Here is a 23,396-nt window from a genome sequence, read left to right on the forward strand (position 1 = left end):
AAAGAATGATAGTAAAAAGCTTTGGTGCACCTTAAATGAAATTCTGGGAAAAAAGGCAAACTCAGCACCATCATTCATTGAAACAAATTGCTCATTCATCAAAAAACTAACTGATATTGCCAACTACTTTAATGATTTTTTCATTGGCAAGATTAGCATACTTAGGGATAACATGCAAGCAACAAATGCTGACACTACACATCCAAGTACAGTATATATGAAAGACAAGCATTGTCATTTTGAATTCCGTTGTCATCGCCGTATGTGTAGGTGGCAGGGAAGTGAGGCGCAGGAGAAACCAACTTGGTATCACTGGAGTTGTTTTAATAAAATAATAAACAAACAACGAACTCCAAAACCAAAATGTACATAAAATAACATGGGCAACAATACCTGTAGCTCACTACTACAAAATACACGACACAAAATAACATACAAACAATCTCGGACAAGGACATGAGGGGAAACAGAGGGATAAATACACAACAGGTAATGAATGGGATTGGAAACAGGTGTGTGTGAAAACAATACAAAACCAATGGATAATGAAAAATGGATCAGTGATGGCTAGAAGACCGGTGACGTCGACCGCCAAGCACCACTCGAACAACGAGGGGCATCGACTTCGGCAGAAGTCGTGACATCAGTAAAGTTAGCGTGGAAAAAGTAATTATTTATTTTTTGGTCTATCAACAATGACAAGCCACCGGAGTCTGACAACTTGGATGAAAAATAACTGAGGATAATATCGGACGATATTGCTACTCCTATTTGCCCCATTCAATTTAAGCCTACTAGAAAGTGTGTGCCCTCAGGCTTGGAGGGAAGCAAAAGTCATTCCGCTACCTAAGAATAGTAAAGCCCCCTTTACTGACTCAAATAGCTTATCAATCAGCCTGTTACTAACCCTTAGTAAACTTTTGGAAAAAATTGTGTTTGACCAGATACAATGCTATTTTACATTTAACAAATTGACAACAAACTTTCAGCATGCATATAGAGAAGGACATTCAACAAGCAGAAATTACTGATAAAAAGACTGTTGGGGGCTGTTTTGTTAGACTTCAGTGCGGCCTTTGACATAATTGATCACAGTCTGCTGCTGGCAACCATATGTGTTATGGCTTTACACCCCCTGCTATATTGTGGATAAAGAGTTACCTGTCTAACAGAACACAGAGGGTATTCTTTAATGGAAGCCTCTCCAACATAATCCAAGTAGAATCAGGAATTCCCCAAGGCAGCTGTCTAGGCCCATCATCTTTTCCAATCAATACTAATGATTTGCCACTGGCTTTGAGGAAAGACAGAGTGTCTACGTATTGCGGATGACTCAACACTATACCTGTCAGCTACTACAGTGACAGAAATGACCGCAACACTCAACTTCTTTGGGAAAGGGGGCAGTATTTTTACGGCCGGATAAAAAACGTACCAGATTTAATCTGGTTACTACTCCTGCCCAGAAACTAGAATATGCATATAATTTGTAGATCTGGATAGAAAACAATCTAAAGTTTTTAAAACTGTTTGAATGGTGTCTGTGAGTATAACAGAACTCATATGGCAGGCCAAAACCTTGAGAAGATTCCATGCAGGAAGTGCCCTGTCTGACCATTTGTTGTCCTTCTGTTGCATATCTATCGAAATTACAGCATCTGTGCTGTAACGTGACACTTTCTAAGGCTTCCATTGGCTCTCTAAAGCCGCCAGAAAGTGGAATGGGATGTCTGCTGTCTCTGGGCAAAGTATAGGAGCAGAGTTTGTAAGTGGTCATCCTGGGGACAGTGAGACTGGAGATACGCAGTCACGAGAACTCGCAATTTTTTCTTTCTCTCTTTGAATGAATACAACATTGCCCGGTTGGAATATTATCGCTATTTTACGAGAAAAATAGCATAAAAATTGAATTTAAATAGCGTTTGACATGCTTCTAAGTACGGTAATGGAATTTTTTGAAAACTTTTGTCACGAAATGCGCTCGCGCGTTACCCTTCGGATTGTGAACTGAACGCACGAACAAAACGGAGGTATTTGGATATAACTATGGATTATTTGGAACCAAAACAACATTTGTTGTTGAAGTAAAAGTCCTGGGAGTGCATTCTGACGAAGAACAGCAAAGGTAATCCAATTTTTCTAATAGTAATTCTGAGTTTAGGTGACCCCGAAGTTGGCGGATGTCAAAATAGCTAGCCGTGATGGCCGAGCTATGTACTCAGAATATTGCAAAATGTGCTTTCGCCGAAAAGCTATTTTAAAATCGGACATAGCGATTGCATAAAGGAGTTATGTATCTATAATTCTTAAAATAATTGTTATGTATTTTGTCAACGTTTATCATGAGTAATTTAGTAAATTCACCGGAAGTTTTCGGTGGTTATGCTAGTTCTGAACATCACATTCTAATGTAAAAAGCTGTTTTTTGATAAAAATATGAACTTGAGTGAACAAAACATGCATGTATTGTATAACATAATGTCCTAGGAGTGTCATCTGATGAAGATCATCAAAGGTTAGTGCTGCATTTAGCTGTGGTTTTGGTTTATGTGACATATATGCTTGCTTGGAAAATGGCTGTGTGATTATTTGTGTCTATGTTCTCTCCTAACATAATCTAATGTTTTGCTCTCGCTGTAAAGCCTTTTTGAAATCGGACAATGTGGTTAGATTAACGAGAGTCTTATCTTTAAAATGGTGTAAAATAGTTGATTGTTTGAGAAAATTGAATTGTGGTATTTTAGTTGGTTTTGTATTTCGCGCCGTGCGATGCCATTGGCTGTTGGCTCGGGGTTCCGCTGGCGGAACGGCAGCGGAACGTCTGTCCTCAACATTAATAAAGAGTTACAGTTAGTTTCAGAGTGGGTGGCAAGGAATAAGTTAGTCCTAAATATTTCTAAAACTAAATGCATTGTATTTGGGACAAATCATTCCCTAAACCTCAACCACGGACGGACTGGGAGTAAAAAAATGGCCCTGGACTTAGATCCAGACCGGCCCACCAGAACCGGCCCCCGTATACTCCACCATGGCTGCCCTGCTATTGCACTCACGTACACACACGACCAGCCCCTAATACAACCACCTAGCGGCATCACAACCATTAATCACTATTGCAGTACAACTTTAAAAAGGCTCCAGAACACACACACAAACGCTGCACATTGTTATAAAATTTCTACATAGAACGTAACCTGTAAGAGAGCAGCACAAGCCATCATGAGTCGTGATTCATCTACATCACCTGAAGCCTAGAGTAAAAAAGATGCTATAATATCTACAATACTCACTGAAACATAGAAGTGTCTAACTGCTGCTCAGGTTCAGCTGGCTGGCTTCACTCTGTCAAAGTACTGGACAGCAATATTACAGAGAGGAAAAAGAGACATTAGAAATGTAGGAGTAAATAATGGTAAGTAAGCAAGTTATAGGAAATATGTCGCAACTACCTTATTGGAGGAGCAATTTTCTCAATTGCTCACTTTTCTCTGCAACTATCGATCCTCATGTCAGTATCCAGAGCCATTATGATGTCCTTCTCGGTGGCCGTCAGCATGAAGACCTCTAGGTGTTTTTGTGAGAATGCTCCTGAGTCTGCTCTTGATATACACTGCTCAAAAAAATAAAGGGAACACTTAAACAACACAATGTAACTCCAAGTCAATCACACTTCTGTGAAATCAAACTGTCCACTTAGGAAGCAACACTGATAATAAATTTCACATGCTGTTGTGCAAATGGAATAGACAACAGGTGGAAATTATAGGCAATTAGCAAGACACCCCCAATAAAGGAGTGGTTCTGCAGGTGGGGACCACAGACCACTTCTCAGTTCCTATGCTTCCTGGCTGATTTTTTGGTCACTTTTGAATGCTGGTGGTGCTTTCACTCTAGTGGTAGCATGAGACGGAGTCTACAACCCACACAAGTGGCTCAGGTAGTGCAGCTCATCCAGGATGGCACATTAATGCGAGCTGTGGCAAGAATGTTTGCTGTGTCTGTCAGCGTAGTGTCTAGAGCATGGAGGTGCTACCAGGAGACAGGCCAGTACATCATTTGTGCAAGGAGGAGCAGGAGAAGCACTGCCAGAGCCCTGCAAAATGACCTCCAGCAGGCCACAATTGTGCATGTGTCTGCTCAAACGGTCAGAAACAGACTCCATGAGGGTGGTATGAGGGCCCGACGTCCACAGGTGGGGGTTGTGCTTACAGCCCAACACCGTGTAGGACGTTTGGCATTTGCCAGAGAACACCAAGATTGGCAAATTTGCCACTGGCGCCCTGTGCTCTTCACAGATGAAAGGAGGTTCACACTGAGCACGTGACAGACGTGACAGAGTCTGGAGACGCCGTGGAGAACGTTCTGCTGCCTGCAACATCCTCCAGCATGACCGGTTTGGCGGTGGGCCAGTCATGGTGTGGGGTGGCATTTCTTTGGGGGGCCGCACAGCCCTCCATGTGCTCGCCAGAAGTAGCCTGACTGCCGTTAGGTACCGAGATGAGATCCCCAGACCCCTTGTGAGACCATATGCTGGTGCGGTTGGCCCTGGGTTCCTCCTAATGCAAGACAATGCTAGACCTCATGTGGCTGGAGTGTGTCAGCAGTTCCTGCAAGAGGAAGGCATTGATGCTATGGACTGGCCCGCCCGTTCCCCAGACCTGAATCCAATTGAGCACATCTGGGACATCATGTCTCGCTCCATCCACCAACGCCACTTTTTACCACAGACTGTCCAGGAGTTGGCGGATGCTTTAGTCCAGGTCTGGGAGGAGATCCCTCAGGAGACCATCCGCCACCTCATCAGGAGCATGCCCAGTCATTGTAGGGAGGTCATACAGGCACGTGGAGGCCACACACACTGCTGAGCCTCATTTTGACTTGTTTTAAGGACATTTACATCAAAGTTGGATCAGCCTGTAGTGTGGTTTTCCACTTTAATTTTGAGTGTGACTCCAAATCCAGACCTCCATGGGTTGATAAATTGGATTTCCATTGATTATTTTTGTGGGAGTTTGTTGTCAGCACATCCAACTATGTAAAGAAAAAAGTATTTAATAAGATTATTTATTTCATTCAGATCTAGGATGTGTTGTTTAAGTGTTCCCTTTATTTTTTTGAGCAGTATACTTTAAGGTAGAGAAAATTTGCTGACAAGCTACCTGTGTAACTGAGAGGGTGAGTAGGAACTTATATCCAAGGCCAAGGATATGGTATGCATCAGTCAGCAGGTTGTACCGTCTCAGCATCTGGTAACAACACAGTGGACATTCTTTGCAGGATGAGCAGTATTTATTCTTAATTTCCATCTCATCTTCATTTCCATCAGGGCCATCTTCCACTGTCCTGGTCATGTATTCCTCCAATCCTGAGCTTTTCAGTCTTTTCCACTGTACAGCGAGGCTCCTCAGCTCACTCTGCAAATTGTTAATTTTTGCTCGGCTATCAAATCGAAGCAAACATTTGCTGAGCTTTTGAAGGACTGTCTCTGGAAGACCACTGGATATTATTTGGGAGAAGTTTCTAGGGTCCAGAAGGGCTAGGTCAGCATATAGAGCGCCATGAGACAGAAATCGCCTGTGGATACTATCTGTGGCTGTATCCATAATTTGATTGTGGAGTTGAACTTTATAGGCACTCTGCCTCTGTCAAAGCCTCATCTTGAGCCATCTCTCCAGACATGATTTTCTTCATTCTTGTCCTTTTCTGTTGCAGAGTGGCTTCCACCTCCTCCAGCTCTGTGTCCTCATCCTGTTCTTTGATCTTCTTATTTGCAAACTGAACAAATGTGTCTGCAGCTGCCTTAATGGTGTTAATGTCTCTTGACATGCCTTTCAGGGTTTCCTGTGTAGCCACAACCACTCGATGGGCAGACAGGATGTCCATCCCACTTGTCTGCAGGTATTTGGACAGCGGTGACGTGTTCTCAAATATCTGAAGAAATATTTGAGCTGTCAGTATCATCTCATACCGGAGAAGAGCCTCAGTAAATCTTCTTGCCTTCACCCGAACAGTTGTCTTCATGTTGGCCTGTCCTTGTATGGCTGATAGTGTTAGGAGTACTTCAACATAGAGACCCTGGTCTGGTTTTCCAAAGGATCCAAGGACCTTCTTCAAAGCACTATCCTTAGCCCATCAGCGTGTTTCTCCGATTGGAGATAGGGGTCTGTGTTGCGTGTCCTGGCTCTTCTTCTCCCACACATCCATCCTTTGGTAGGATTCATGGAGTAACACAGCAATGTCGTTAAGGAGAGCAAACAGTGACCCACTTGCTAAGACAATTTCAGGTGTGTCAGACAAAACCAGATTAAGGGCATGTGCATAGCTCCAAACATACACTTGATTGAGGGACTTTGAGGATAACAGAGTAGAGAAGCCCTTATAGTGGCCCCTTATATTGGCCCTGCATCCGTACCATTCCCAATGCACTTGCTCATGTCTAATTTTAGACTATCCACGACATCTGTCAACAATTGGACAAAGTACTGTCCAGTGGATGCCTCACACTTCACAACAGCCACAAGCCTCTCTTGTACGACATCTGTCACATATCTCACAATGACAGAACACTGGTCTTGAGAAGTTATGTCCTGAGTTGTGTCGATCTGGACAGAGAACATTCCAGCTTGCTCAATTTCACTTGACATGTTCTCTTGGATAATGCTCTGAATTGTGTGAATGACAGTGTTGACAGTATTTTTTGAGAGCAATGTGATTAGAGAACCTCTGCCTCTTGCCCCAGACTGATATAGATTCTTGCTTTTCTCAATGCATTCGGTGAGATCTTCTTTAAAGCAGTATTATCATCTCCAAGAAATTACTTTGATCGATACTGGTGTCCTCTAATGTATACGCAGCCTTAGACTGTTTCCCCTGTAACTGAGCCCCCTCTTGCCAATTACTTTCACTATGTCTACAACACGTTCCAACACCTGCCTTATCCTGCGTACCTGCTCTCTGTGGGCAGACACCTGACTGCCACTGAGCAAACATTGTCTGATTTGGAGGACCTTAAAAAGTATGCCTCAGCACTACTTCTGTGTGTGTTGCTCTTCTCATGCTCTTCTATCCTTTGGTGAACATGTTTCCAATTCGTCATTCTACTCATAAAAATATTGCTGTCAGTAGGCTTCGCAAATGCCATACAAATTGAACAGTATAACACACGGCTTTCTTCATTGTATGAAAGCCATTTCCGATTGGTGCCATCTTTAAAACAGAAAACCCTCTGTACCACAGAGTTTTTTGATTCCTACATAGGGTTTTTAGGTCATCTGACTTGGGTCTCTTGAAATAATCAAAAGTTGGTATGGCATCCTCGCCTTCCCTGACTCTCTCTTCCACTGAAACTGGACTGGACTTGTTATCAACATCAATGCTCACTTCCAATGAAACTGGACTGGACCAATCGTCAACCTGGATATTAATTAAAATAATACATAAATTAACTAATAAAGCCCAATTTGAAAGACTACAAAAACACAGCAGCAGCCACACTATTTCATATCAAGTGAATGAACGACAACAGAACAAATTTTTTTCCCCACAAAATCTCCACAGAACGGCGAAATCTAGGCATTCAGAGCTTTGCTTGGCGTCAAATTTGAGTTTTTCCGCTTACTGTACACTCAGTTACTGTACGTCTTTACCTCAATTATTTCTTTCTGGTACATTTACACAGCAGTACATGACCAATAGTATTTGCATTTCACTCATAAATTCTGATATAACATGTTGTATTTGTAACACATTTAGGCACATATCTACCACTTCGGCTGCAATATCTTTGGCTTCGCAGTCCTCTCCATCTACTCTTTTACCTGCGAACCGGGTTGTGGCATCATCCTCTTGCCGGTCTAGCACTTCGATGTTAGTCTTAGTACTACTACTACTGAATAAGTTGGTTATTTTTTGTACATTTTCTTGCATTTGAGAAAATACTTTTTGACTCTTTTGTCTCTTAACTTTTCAGTCCCACCTTTACATTTTTTACTCTGCTTTTCCATTTTCTATTGTAGCTAGTTTTTGAACTGTCATTGTCAGCGTCAATGTGTGTGAGCGAGACAAAGGGGGCGGGGCAAAGGGTTGCATAGACGTTCATTTGGAATAGACCAGCCAGTTTCATAATTCATAATAAAGTTTTTGAAATGTTTGTATTGACTGACCTTCATGTCTTTCTCTTTTCTTATTTGAGCTGTTCTTCCCATAATATGGACAAATAGAACTGATTGGCTCTAATGCATTAAGACGGAAAGAAAATCCACAAATTAACTTTTAAGAAGACACATCTGTTAACTTAAATGCATTGAGAGAATGCCAAGAGTGTGCAAAGCTGTAATCAAGGCAAAATCTGTCTATTTGAAGAATCTCAAATATAAAATATATTTAGATTTCTTTAATACTTGTATGTGTTATTTCATAGTTTTGATGTCTTCACTATTATTCAACAATGTAGAAAATAGTACAATTAATGAAAAACCCTTGAATGAGTAGGTGTGTCCAAACTTTTGACCGGTAGTGTATGTGGTAGTGGTGGAGTAGGAGCCTGAGGGCATACAGTCTGTGAATGTATTGTAATGTTTTTAAAATTGTATAAACTGCCTTATTTTTGCTGGACCCCAGGAAGAGTAGCTGCTGCGATCCATAATGAATACATATAGAACAATTCCATATGTGTTATTTCATAGTTCTGATGTCTTCCATATTGTTCTACAATGTAGAAAATAGTAAAAATAAAGAAAAACTCTTGAATGTGTAGGTGTCCAAACTTTTGCCTGGTACTGTATATATGTACAAAGAATATATATGGGGATTGGAAATTATGCAGACAGGTACATTGATGGAAGCCGCAATCTATCTGCAATATTAAAGCTGATCTACCCTCTAAAAAAGAAATTATGATCATTTAAAAAAATTACTTCAAAGAACAATGTTCGCACAGTACAGACTATGTATTGCAATACTTTTTTTTACCAAGTGGCTGGATGCTCCTCTCCTCTGTTTCATAAACTAACCTTGAACAATAATAAAAGTGCTGGAGGCAAACAGTGGCGCTGTTTCCCCTAATGCGAATTTCAGCTTTAATGTTCGTAGCCCTTATTATAATGTACTTAATTTAAACCTACTATGGTAGCATAATGTTACTTCTCAGCTATGCACAGTTGAAGATAAAAGGAGCATTAACTAGTCATTGGAAAGACAATTTACCCAAAATCTGCAGTTTCAGATGATCTAGTTCCAAATTACTCCTCCAAAAAATCTAACTTGCATGTGAGCACATGGTATCTGTTCCACTTACTGTTAGGAATGACCCTCCCTTTTAATTAAACTCCTTTTTAAAGGAGAACTCCTACAGAGATTGTAAAAAGTCTCCTGCCTAGCTTACTAGCCTAGTTGTGAACTGGCCCGCTAGAGAACTGACCTGTATGGAGAGATGGAGTACAGTACCGCTGCAGGAGCTCTGCTATTAATTTCATACAGTGTGCTTGGAGCGTGGAGGATGGAGGAAGGAAGGGAGGGAGAAAGTGAAAGTAGGGGAAAGAAAAGATGGCAAGAAAGAGACAGAGAGAAAGGGAAAATATGGAAAGGAGAGTGAGAGGATGATAACTGGGCCTGTCGTTATGTGCAGGGTTATGCATGCTACACCAGCATTTCCATTCAGGATGGGCTCTCTCTCTCGTTGGTAATGATGACCACAGGGACATGGATGTTTAAGACCGAGGAGACCGAATTCTGAAAATACACTAAAGACATACATAATTAACAAGAGTATGGATTTGAAGATGGGTAAGTTATGCTCGTAACATGGCTTAGAGGGGAGAGAAAGGGCTAGAGAGAAAGAGAGATGGAGTGAGAGAAAAAGAAAGAGAAGAGTATGTCCTACTCGAAAGGGGAACGGCGGCGCTGGCGCTGTAAAGACGGGAGCTGGACCGAGAAAGCAGTGAAAGCCCAAGGTTATGTCTGGTTCTAAATGAATGTGGCTGGGTTGCTGTGGACGACCACATGAAAGGAGAGAGGAGAGACGATGCATTAGTAAGACAACCACAGAGAGGGGTGTGCGTGCGTGCGTGTTAAAGTACCACAGAGGAGTTGTGAGAGATTCTGAGAGAAATAGAAGATATGGTTTAGAGATTATGGAAGCAGAGAGGAGAGGACTGTATGTCATGAAGGATCTGACCACAAGTAGCACTACTAGCTGCAAAATGTGCCCCTATAGCTTGACATTTTGTGGATTAAAATGTTTCTACATTATAGCATAAGCTCGTCCGAAAGGGATATACATATGATATCATCCACATCACTTTCATTCTGCAGTTTAATCAAAATAATTAAACCACATTAATCAACAGTGTCTGATAAGTGTGTCCGTTATCGAATTAATGAAAAGCTAGATCAAGTCTGCTTTATAAAAAATGAATTACTCGTCAGTGAGTACCCACATGAAAAAATACTACAGTTTACTATAGAATACTACAGTACTTACTTCTATAGTAATCTGTAGTATACTGTATAAAAGTATACTACACACTGTAGTATCCCCGAATCATGTGTAGTACTTACTATAGAATGTTGTAGTATACTGTAGAATACAAGAGTAAATACTACAGTTTTATCTGCAAAAAAACACTGTAGTAAATACTTCAGTAATGTCAGCAAAAACGCTACAGTCTGCAAAAACACTACATTTTTTAACTTGTGGTGGATGAATCAGAATTAGTTGGGTAACATAGATAATTAAGATGTCTTATCTGCATAATATGCTTATGTGATATACTTGTTATTAGAATGTATCCCTTTGGACTCTGGTGTTGGCAGTTACACTTCTTCCCTCAGCTGGGGCTCAGTCACCTGGGGCCCAGAGAGGGGAGAGGTCAGGCTTGTCTTTTACATGTCGCTGGTTCTATGCAGAATATCAGAAAAGGAAGAGGACAGAATGGAACATTGTCTTCATATATGAATGTGTCTTTTCCTATTCTTAAACCATGTGAAGGGATGGCATGATTAATGTCCCCTCTAAGCCATGTTACGAGCATAATTACTTGTCTCCACAATGTCTGTGCACAAGTAACTCCCTCCTTTGGCATTGGGGGAGGTATATGGCAGTGTCTGGAACCATTGTATGTCCTCTCTGATGTTGCACTTATCCTGGGATAGTGTATGACCTAGAGGCTCACTCCCCTCAGTGAGCTTGTCCAGGAGAGGGGTCAAGAAGGGGTTTTACTTGAGATGGGAGTATTGATTTATGAGTATTGATTAATTGATTTATGCCATTGGATGAGTTGGTGTTTTTGTGCTAGGAGTAACAGGAACAAGATAGCAACCTCGTCTTAGGGGCCAAACGGAACGATAATTTATAGCGAATGCTATCTGGCTACGGGATACTCCTTTCTCATTTATAAAGTCTCACTTTGTGAATTGTTCCTAATATCTGTGGTTTGTTATGTCGACTAGGGGGTGGATCTTTGCTATAAAAGATCTCACTTGCCATTGTGTTGTCACTCTCAACGGATGATTAGAAATAGTGAATCGTTGAAAGTCATTGCTATTACAAAGCTCTTATTATTAAAGATTTAGTTTAGGTATAACTCTGACTCATATGATAAGTTCGTCTCTCCTCATTTGATTTTACATTCTAGTCATTTAGCAGATGCTCTTATCCAGAGCGACTTATGCATACATTTCATACACTTATTTCATTTTTTTTCTCCATACTGGCCCCCCGTGGGAATCGACCCCACAACCCTTGCATTGCAAACACCATGCTCTACCAAATGAGCAACAGGGAAGACCAATTGATAATACAGAAATTAACCACCACAAACTACAGGAAGAACTACAGTATTTAGTTGCATATACCAAGCCCATTCCCCTAAACCACATCACAATTTGTGCTACCCATAAGTGAGAAACCTACATGCCAAGTGTAGACCATATATTGTGTTCCCTACAGATTATAGAAAAGAGCAGAGGCTCTGAACTATCCATTCAACCTTACCTACCGGTTATGGAAAATGTTGTCTTTAATTATTTTTCCGAGGGGAAATCCTCCACTACTTTATCAAAGATAATAAAACAGAAATACTACAATAGACACTATAGTATAGTACAGTCTACAAAAACACTACAGTAAATGCGACAGTAACCTACAATCCACAAAAACACTACAGTAATTACTGTAGTATATACTACAGTTTTATTTTACCATGGTATTTATACTATAGTTAACTCTAAATTATACAGTATAATACAGTATACTACAGTAAATACAGTTTTATTAGCCATATGTTCGGGATACAAATGGTAAACATCGTCCAACGAAATACTTACTTGCAGGTTCCCTTCTCGACAATGCAACAATAATAAGAAATAATAAAATATAAGAATATGAACATAAAGTAAATGGCAGTAGAATAGAATACATGTTTTAGCATAAGTATAATACATCAAGGCACAATTTATAGTCCAATATTTAAACATGTATGGGGGGGGCAGTGTATAAACTGAGCAGTATAACAAGAGTCTGAAAGCAGCAGTTGTGATGTGTGTGTAGCAGGAATGTATATGAGTGTGTATGTCTGTGTGGGTATATGAATGAGTGAGTGCTAAGGTGCTGAGAATCAGAGCAGGTGGTCAGTCCAGTTCAAATGTTCAGCAGTCAGATGGTTTGTAGATATAAACAGTCTCTGAGCCTGTTGGTATCAGGCCTCATGCTCCGATACGTCTGCCCGACAGTAAGGGAGAACAGCTAGTTTCTGGGGTGCGTGGGGACCTTGATTATGCTGCGTGCCTTCCTCAGACACCATTTCGAGTAGAAGTCTTGAATGGGTGGGAGCACGGCCCCAGTGATGTACTGGGTCATCTTCACCACCCGCTGGAGAGCCTTGCATTCGTCGATGAAGCAATTCTTGTACCAGGCCGTGATGCAACCGGTCAGGACACTCTCTAGTGCAGCGGTAGTATTTAGAGAGGACTTGGGCTGGCATGCAGAATTTTGTCAGCTGCTTTAGGAAGTAGAGACACTGTTGCGCCCTCTTGACAATAGTGGTGGTGTTGCTGGACCATGACAAGTCCTCTGTGATGTGGATGCCGGAGAACTTTAAACTTGTGACGTTCTTTACTGCAGTCCTGTTGATGTGGATCGGGGCATGTTCCCTCCTCTGCTTCCTGAAGTCAACAATCAACTCCTTTGTTTTGCTGACGTTGATGTCATGACACCATGATGCAAGTTCACTTACCTCCTCTCTGTAGGATGGCTTGTCATTGTCGGTTATCAGGCCTACAACCATGGTGTCATGAGCAACTTGATGATGGAGTTGGTGTCATGCAAAGCCACGCAGTTGTGGGTGAACAGGGAGTACAGCAGACGACTGAGGACAAGCCCCCTTGTGTCAATTGTGTTGATCACGAACTATAGTCAATGAACAGCATTCTCACATAGATGTTCCTCTTGTCCAGATGTGTTACAGCCATGTGAATAGCGATGGAAATTGAATCTTCTGTGGATCTGTTGGAGCGGTAGGCAAATTGGAGAGGGCCTGGCATGCTGGCCTTGATGGGGCCATGACCAGCCTCTTGAAGCACTTCATGATGACCAAGGTGAGTGTGACAGGTAATTTGGGCATGCCATTTTGTCATTCTTGGGCACTGTGATGATGATGGTCTCCTTAAAGCAGATGGGTACTGCAGCCTGGGACAGGGACAGGTTGAACATCTCTGAGAAGATGCCGCCAGCTGGTTAGCACACACTCTGAGGACGCGTCCTAGGATGCTATCTGAGCCATCTGCTTTGTGAGAATTCACTCTTTTGAGAGTTTTCCTCACGTCAGCTTCGGATTAGTTAAGATGGTGCTATACTGAATGACAGACGTTTTGCAAGCTCCTACCCAACTTTGTTATTTTGTGATTATTTAGTTGTTTATTTTTACTTTATTTTCACGAAATGTATCCGTTATTATTTCTTACAACCAACAAGAACTTTTGAACATCAGATAGACAGTTACTTACCCAAATTCTGGCTTCAACTTTGACTCATCTGCCCTGGGCTCTCTCTGTAATTCCGACCCAATTTTTGGGCTAACCAAGAGGAAACGGCAGCGTTACAGAGGCAAGGGGGGGGATCCTGGTGAAATGAAGGTGAAGGGAAAAGCGGTCACCTCTTCACTCCATTCTACTGGCCAATGTACAGTCACTTGATAATTAGATGGATGACCTCCGATCTCAGATTTGCTACCAACGGGGCTCTTGAAACTGGAGTATTCTTTGCTTTTCTGAAACATGACTTACGGATAAGATACCCACCATGGTTATCCAAATCGATGTATTCTCCATTCACTGGGCAGACAGGACAGTGGAATCGAGGGGGGGAGGGGTTTGCCTCTACATCAACACCAACTGGTGTGCTAACTCCAGCGCGGTAGAAGTGTCAACCCACTGTTCACCCATCTTGGAATACCTGATGGTCAATGTCGACCCTTCTACCACCCGAGGGACTTTTCTGAAGTTATTGTGACTGTTCCACCTCAGGACAAGAAAAATAACAAGCTGGAACTTAATGAACTGTACAACGCTATAAACAAGCAAGAAAACTACATCCAGAGGCTGCTTTTCTGGTTGCCGGCAATTTCAATTCCGTATCACTAAAACATGTGATGCACAACTACCATCAACAATCCTCCAACGCCACTTGGGGCGATAAAGTCCTAGATCACTGTTATTCTACCCACAAGCAATTCTGCAAATCAGATCATGACTCCGTACTCCTGCTTCCTGTTTACAAGCAGAAACTGAAACTAAAAGTACCTTTGACTCGCGCCGTTGAGAAATGGTCACCAAAATCAGAGATTATGTTACAAGACTGCTTTGCTAGCGTTGATTGGATTGTCCACTCCGCCGATAACATAGACGAGCTAACCACCTCCGTTACCGGCTTCATTAGAAATTGCATCGGTGCCGTTGTCCCCACGGTGAGGGATCGCTGCTTCCCCAATCAAAAGCCCTGGATTAACACCAAGGTTGGTGCTAAACTAAATGACAGAAATAAGTACAAGAATTTCCGCTATGACCTCCGCAGAGTCATTAGACATGTAAGGGAATACCCCCCTGATTTGGACAAAATAACATGGCAACATATTGGCATAGCACGAATCATACACACGATTGCAAAAACCACCCAAAGCGGCCCATCTCCGGGCCAATCATATGGCAATTTTCCGATGGCAATTGCCAATTGTAACACCCCAAATTTCCTTTAGATGGCGAGCGCGCTCCACCTTGGATTTTCATACAGCAAATGATACCCAATTCTTACCCAAGTCTCAGATTTTGATAAAATGATTATTTTTTTTTAAACTTAGCACCTTGTAAAAAAGTGGTTTCTGGACCGTTTTTCGAATTTTTTTCGATTGTTATGTCAATTACACATGTGTAAGATCTGTATGAACATGCTTCTGACGTTTTTTATTGATGTCATTTTTTGGGTTGCTTTTGCTTGTGCACAAGGCATATGTTTTGTGCATTTTGAATATGATTTCATAGGAAAAAAGTGACATTTTTTTTTTCATTTTTTTTGCAAAATGACATATCCAATGCTTTTTTTGTCACTTGTGGAAGTATTGCATGTGCCAAATTACAGCAAATATCCAAAAGATAGCTAGAGCTCTCCGCAGTGAATTTTCATATTGCAAATGTAACACAATTCAAGTCCCAAGAGTCAAATTTTGAAAAAATGACATATTTTTTGAAAACTTTTCAACCCTTAAAAAGTGGTTTCTGGACCGTTTTTCGATTTTTTTTTTATTTTTATGTCAATTACACATGTATAAGAGCTGTATGGACATACTTTTGACATATTTTATTGACATATTTTTTGGGTTGTTTTTGCTTGTGCATAAGGCATATGTTTTGTGCATTTGGAATATGATTTCAAAGGAAGTCAAAAGTGACATATTTGCTTGTGCATAAGGCATATGATTTGTGCATTTGGAATATGATTTCATAGGAAGTCAAAAGTGACATATTTATATTTTTTGCCAAATGCCATTAGAAATGTGCAAATGAAATGTCCAATTCTTTTTTTGTCAATTATACATGTATGAAAGTATTGAATGTGCCAAATCAGTATGTTTGTCCGTTTGCCATGTACGATCATAGGAAGTCAGTTTCCAAACCCAAAAGTCAGTGAACCATGGTCCAAATGGCATTTATACTGCCCAAATGATATATATCCCTATGTTAAGCCATGAATCAACGCAGATGGTCTACTTGTCGTGTATGATGAGGGAGAAGTGGGACTCTGTTGCTTTTAACATTTTTAATGAATTTGACATGCTCAGAATGCATTATTGACTGGCCCGATGATCTCGGGATGGCCGTGCAGTGACTGTGGTTCCTCTCCATCGCTCGTTGTGTTGATTTCATCATGTCAACTTTGGTAATATTTTTTGCTGTTGAATCATATTGCAAATGCGCGTTACATTTGCAATATTGCGCATTACGTTTGCAATATGATTCAATGGGCATTTAGCATCACGAATTTAGGCATGCTCAAAAATACTGCAGAAATGCATTATTGACTGGCTCGATGAACTCGGGATGGCCGGGCAGTGACTGTGGTTCATCTCCATTGCTCGTCACCCAGCAGTCAGCGTCCATCAGTCAATTAGATGTCATTTTGACACCAAACTGATAGCATCTGACACCAAATCAACTTTTTCCAACTCGTATAGAAGCCAACTATCACATATGTCAGAGAAGGCCCATAATTCACAGTGCTTTCAATTTTAACCATAAAAAAACATAAAACACATAGTTACGTTATAGCTGCGGGTCCAGCTCTGACATTATGTGTAGGCCTATGTGAGGCGACCCCGAATCCCAAGTTTCGGCTTGATAGGTCATTCGGTGCCCGAGCAATGGCCTTAATTGGTGCTGAAAATCCACTTTTTCAGGGCGTTACTACGGGGTCCCTGAATGAGCTATCGGACAGAGACATTGGGGTCCGTCTCTATGGGCCGAGGCGGTTTCAATGCACCTAGTCTTGCGACTCTGGGACATTTCTACATGTCGCCATGTCCGTGATATTCAAAATGAATTGAAAATATTGCAAATGTACGAGGCGGTTTCTCGGTCAGAGAACCTTCTAGAGCCCCATAAATCACCGTGCACTATCGACTTGAGCTCTAGAACAGGTTTCTAAAATTTCGGAGCTCTAGGTCTGACGGTTCTTGAATCGTTTGAACAAAAGTAACTATTGAAGGCGGTATAAGCCTCTAAGCCCCACACTATGTACCTATGGCCAAATTGTGTGTGTGTGTTTTTGTTTTTTTTTGCAAAAAGAATAGACACACGTTGTCTTTGGGGTAGGCATATACAGAATCCTGAATATGAAGTCTCTACCTTAAGAATTGACTGAATGACACATGGTTGAGTTGTATGATTTTCACTATCTGCAGGTGGCAATATGACAATAGCTCTTGGGTGTTTTTAACCACTTCCGGTTGTCACAGGAAGGTCTTGCTTCACACACGTTGTCTTTGGGGTAGACATAAACAGAATCCTGAATAAGAAGTCTCTACCTTAAGAATTGACTGAGTAACAGATGGTTGAGTTGCGTGATTTTCACTATGCGCACGTAATATGACAATAGCTCTTGGGTGATTTTAACCACTTCCGGTTGTCACAGGAATCTCTTGCTTCACACACGATGTCTTTGGGGTAGATATAAACAGAATGCTGAATAAGAAGTCTCTACCTTAAGAATTGACTGAGTAACAGATGGTTGAGTTGCGTGATATTCACTATCTGCAGGTGGCAATATGACAATAGCTCTAGGCTGTTTTAACCACTTCCCGTTGTAACAGGAAGTTCTTACTTCACACACTTTGTCTTTGGGGTAGACATAAACAGAATCCTGAATAAGAAGTCTCTACCTTAAGAATTGACTGAGTAACAGATGGTTGAGTTGCGTGATTTTCACTATGTGCACGTAATATGACAATAGCTCTTGGGTGTTTTTAACCACTTCCGGTTGGCACAGGAAGCTCTTGCTTCACACACGTTGTCTTTGGGGTAGACATAAACAGAATCCTGAATAAGAAGTCTCTACCTTAAGAATTGACTGAGTAACAGATGGTTGAGTTGCGTGATTTTCACTATGAGCACGTAATATGACAATAGCTCTTGGGTGATTTTAACCACTTCCGGTTGTCACAGGAAGCTCTTGCTTCACACACGTTGTCTTTGGGGTAGACAGAAACAGAATCCGGAATAAGAAGTCTCTACCTTAAGAATTGACTGAGTAACAGATGGTTGAGTTGCGTGATTTTCACTATCTGCAGGTGGCAATATGACAATAGCTCTTGGGTGATTTTAACCACTTCCGGTTGTCACAGGAAGCTCTTGCTTCACACACGTTGTCTTTGGGGTAGACATAAACAGAATCCTGAATAAGAAGTCTCTACCTTAAGAATTGACTGAGTAACAGATGGTTGAGTTGCGTGATTTTCACTATGTGCACGTAATATGACAATAGCTCTTGGGTGTTTTTAACCACTTCCGGTTGGCACAGGAAGCTCTTGCTTCACACACGTTGTCTTTGGGGTAGACATAAACATAATCCTGAATAAGAAGTCTCTACCTTAAGAATTGACTGAGTAACAGATGGTTGAGTTGCGTGATTTTCACTATCTGCAGGTGGCAATATGACAATAGCTCTAGGCTGTTTTAACCACTTCCCGTTGTCACAGGAAGTTCTTACTCAACACACGTTGTCTTTGGGGTAGACATAAACAGAATCCTGAATAAGAAGTCTCTACCTTAAGAATTGACTGAGAAACAGATGGTTGAGTTGGGTGATTTTCACTATGCGCACGTAATATGACAATAGCTCTTGGGTGATTTTAACCACTTCCGGTTGTCACAGGAAGCTCTTGCTTCACACACGTTGTCTTTGGGGTAGACATAAACAGAATCCTGAATAAGAAGTTTCTACCTTAAGAATTGACTGAATAACAGATGGTTGAGTTGCGTGATTTTCACTATCTGCAGGTGGCAATATGACAATAGCTCTAGGCTATTTTTAACCACTTCCGGTTGTCACAGGAAGCTCTTGCTTCACACACGTTGTCTTTGGGGTAGACATAAACAGAATCCTGAATAAGAAGTCTCTACCTTAAGAATTGACTGAGTAACAGATGGTTGAGTTGCGTGATTTTCACTATCTGCAGGTGGCAATATGACAATAGCTCTAGGCTATTTTTAACAACTTCCGGTTGTCACAGGAAGCTCTTGCTTCACACACGTTGTCTTTGGGGTAGACATAAACAGAATCCTGAATAAGAAGTCTCTACCTTAAGAATTGACTGAGTAACAGATGGTTGAGTTGCGTGATTTTCACTATGCGCACGTAATATGACAATAGCTCTTGGGTGTTTTTAACAACTTCCGGTTGTCACAGGAAGCTCTTGCTTCACACACGTTGTCTTTGGGGTAGACAGAAACAGAATCCTGAATAAGAAGTCTCTACCTTACGAATTGACTGAGTAACAGATGGTTGAGTTGCGTGATTTTCACTATGTGCAGGTTATATGACGATAGCTCTTGGGTGTATTTAACCACTTCAAGTTGTCACAGGAACCTTAGAATCGACACAGGTAGACCTCACAGTAGCCTGATGGATTGTTGTAGAAGACAGGTTCATAAGGCATTCATAACCCACATAGGCTTCAGGTTGAATTTTTGAGAATAGTCTATGTGTTCCTATGGGGAGAGAAGTCATTGCACACAGTTTGATCTAAACACCTTCTTTTCACTGTGAAGGGTTAATGCCACAGGGTCAAGGTTGGCTTGTACAGATCGGGAGGACCTCAGGAACGCTCCTGGTTCCTCTCCATCGCTCGTTGTGTTGATTTCGTCATGTCACCTTTGGTGATATTTTTTGCTGTTGAATCATATTGCAAATACACGGATGCGCATTTGCAATATGATTCAATTGGCATTTAGCATCACAACTTTGGCATGCTCAAAACCACTGCAGAAATGCATAATTGACTGTCCCGATGAACTGGGGATGGCCGTGCAGTGACTGTGGTTCCTCTCCATCGCTCGTTGTGTTGATTTCATCATGTCAACTTTGGTGATATTTTTTGCTGTTGAATCATATTACAAATACACGGATGCGCATTTGCAATATGATTCAATTGGCATTTAGCATCACAACTTTGGCATGCTCAAAACCACTGCAGAAATGCATAATTGACTGTCCCGATGAACTGGGGATGGCCGTGCAGTGACTGTGGTTCCTCTCCATCGCTCGTTGTGTTGATTTCATCATGTCAACTTTGGTGATATTTTTTGCTGTTGAATCATATTACAAATACACGGATGCGCATTTGCAATATGATTCAATGGGCATTTAGCATCACAACTTTGGCATGCTCAAAACCACTGCAGAAATGCATAATTGACTGTCCCGATGAACTGGGGATGGCCGTGCAGTGACTGTGGTTCCTCTCCATGGCTTGATGGTGAGTTTTTTTTGTGATTTTTTGAAAAATGTCCAAAATGACTAGGGGCGCCCCATACTGGATGGGCACTGATGGAAGGTGCTCCCTACCCAACCGTGCACCCCTTGCACCACCCTAAAGGCATTTAAAACCATTCTAAAAAATTACTCCTGGTAACCCATTTCGGGTCACCATGTCCACGGATGCACATTTGCAATATGATTCAATGGGCCTCAACATCACGAATTTGGCATGCTCAAAACCACTAAAGATATGCAAAATTGACTGTCCCGATGAACTGGGGATGGCCGGGCAGTGACTGTGGTTCCTCTCCATGGCTTGATGGTGACATGAGAGAAGTGGGATTGTCGTTTTTTAGCGATTTTTTTGGAAAAATGTCCAAAATGACTAGGGGCGCCCCATACTGGATGGGCACTGATGGAAGGTGCTCCCTACCCAACCGTGCACCCCTTGCACCACCCTAAAGGCATTTAAAACCATTCTATAAATTTTACTCCTGGTAACCCATTTCGGGTCACCATGTCCACGGATGCGCATTTGCAATATGATTGAATGGGCCTCAACATCACGAATTTGGCATGCTCAAAAACACTAAAGATATGCAAAATTGACTGTCCCGATGAACTGGGGATGGCCGGGCAGTGACTGTGGTTCCTCTCCATGGCTTGATGGTGACATGAGAGAAGTTGGATTGTCGTTTTTTAGTGATTTTTTTGAAAAATGTCCAAAATGACTAGGGGCGCCCCATACTGGATGGGCACTGATGGAAGGTGCTCACTACCCAACCGTGCACCCCTTGCACCACCCTAAAGGCATTTAAAACCATTCTAAAAAATTACTCCTGGTAACCCATTTCGGGTCACCATGTCCACGGATGCGCATTTGCAATATGATTCAATGGGCCTCAACATCACAAATTTGGCATGCTCAAAAACACTAAAGATATGCAAAATTGACTGTCCCGATGAACTGGGGATGGCCGGGCAGTGACTGTGGTTCCTCTCCATGACTTGATGGTGACATGAGAGAAGTGGGACTGTCGATTTTTAGCGATTTTTTGAAAAATGTCCAAAATGACTAGGGGCGCCCCATACTGGATGGGCACTGATGGAAGGTGCTCCCTACCCAACCGTGCACCCCTTGCACCACCCTAAATGCATTTAAAACCATTCTAAAAAATTACTCCTGGTAACCCATTTCGGGTCACCATGTCCACGGATGCGCATTTGCAATATGATTCAATGGGCCTCAACATCACGAATTTGGCATGCTCAAAAACACTGCAGAAATTCAAAATTAACTGTCCCGATGAACTGGGGATGGCCGCGCAGTGACTGTGGTTCCTCTCTATCGCTCATTGTGTTGATTTCATCATGTCAACTTTGGTGATATTTTTTGCTGTTGAGTCATATTGCAAACGCACGTTACGTTTGCAATATAGCGCGTTACGTTTGCAATATGATTTAATGGGCATTTAGCATCACAAATTTAGGCATGCTCAAAAATACTGCAGAAATGCATAATTGACTGGCCTGATGAACTCGGGATGGCCGGGCAGTGACTGTGGTTCCTCTCTGTCGCTCATTGTGTTGATTTCATCATGTCAACTTTGGTGATATTTTCTGCTGTTGAATCATATTGCAAACGCACGTTACGTTTGCAATATAGCGCGTTATGTTTGCAATATGATTTAACCTCTACGGGCCACGGGGGCAGTATTGAGAATTTTGAAAGAAATATGTGCCCATTTTTAACTGCCTCCTACACCAACTCAGAAGCTAGGATATGCATATTATTAACACATTCGGATAGAAAACACTCTGAATTTTCTAAAACAGTTTGAATGGTGTCTGTAAGTATAACAAAACTCATATTGCAGGCAAAAACCTGTGAAAAATAGATTAAAAAAAAAGAGAATTTTGTGACTGTACTATTTAGTGTCATTGTTTTAAAGATACCACAGTGAGAAAGGATTCAGTTCGCAACTCCTACTGCTTCCACTAGATGTCAACGATCTTTAGAAAGTTGTTTGAAGCATCTGTGATAAATACACACCGAATTAGAAAGCTTACAAGTTGACACGTCATCACTTCATTTTTTGCGCCTGCGCATGAATCTGAGAAGAGTGCCTTTGTCATTATCGTTTATTCTAGACACTTGATAGGTTGTGTGAAAATATTACTGATGTTTACTGATGTTTCACGTTAAAAATGGAACAAAAGATTAGTGCTAAACAACGTTTGACATGTTTAAACAAACGTAAATAGATTATTTACTAGGTTTTCTTTAGTTTTTCGACGTGACTTTACACTGCCCACCTCATTTTGTGGGAGCCTACTGAACGCTAACTATTTGGACATAAATTATGAACTTTGTCAAAAGAAACCACATTTGTTCTGGACCTGGGATCTCTGGCAGCGCCTTCTGATGGAGATAATCAAAGGTAAGGGGATATTTAGAATGTTATTATCGATATTAGATGATGCTAATGCTAACGGTATAGCTTAGCTTAGCTTAGCATATAGCTTATTGTTGTTAGCATAGTACCCAGTTTATACAAAATGTGATTTCCCAGTAAAGTTATTTTGAGATCTGGCCCTTCGGTAGCAATTACGAGATGATAATATATTATTCTTTGAATGACAATATTATAATTTACCAATGTTTTCGAATAGTAATTCCGTGATTTGTAATGCTGGATTCACTGGGTGCATTCGAGCCGAAATAATTCTGAATTTCACCGCGACTGTAAATGCTGTTTTTGGATATAAATATGAACTTGATGGAACTAAAAATGCATGTATTGTATAACATAATGTCCTATGAGTGTCATCTGATGCAGATTGTCAAAGGTAAGTGCATAATTCTAGCTAGTTT

Source organism: Salmo trutta, chromosome 2 (assembly GCF_901001165.1).
Source record: "Salmo trutta chromosome 2, fSalTru1.1, whole genome shotgun sequence".
Taxonomy (NCBI): Eukaryota; Metazoa; Chordata; class Actinopteri; order Salmoniformes; family Salmonidae; genus Salmo; species Salmo trutta.